Genomic DNA, 247 nt, shown 5'->3' on the forward strand with positions numbered 1-247 from the left:
AGCTAGTGGAACTCATTAGCATAACTCATTAGCATATGCCACACCCCCTGACATCAGGGGCCTGGCGGTGGACCTGCAAGGCCGGCGGGAGTGTGAGGAAGCCCCGCCAAGGCTCTCCCTGGCCCCAGGCAGGCAGGGGTGGGGAGAGGCGGGGAGGAAGCAACTTACCCTCCCTCTTCTCCTGCCTCCTCCTGGCTGAATGAGGGCTGGAAGCGGGGCGGCCGGAAGCAGGGGGCGGGGCTTTGTC

The sequence above is a fragment of the Gekko japonicus genome, unplaced genomic scaffold (genome assembly GCF_001447785.1).
Source record: "Gekko japonicus isolate JY-2015 unplaced genomic scaffold, Gekko_japonicus_V1.1 scaffold1799, whole genome shotgun sequence".
In the NCBI taxonomy this organism is placed as follows: domain Eukaryota; kingdom Metazoa; phylum Chordata; class Lepidosauria; order Squamata; family Gekkonidae; genus Gekko; species Gekko japonicus.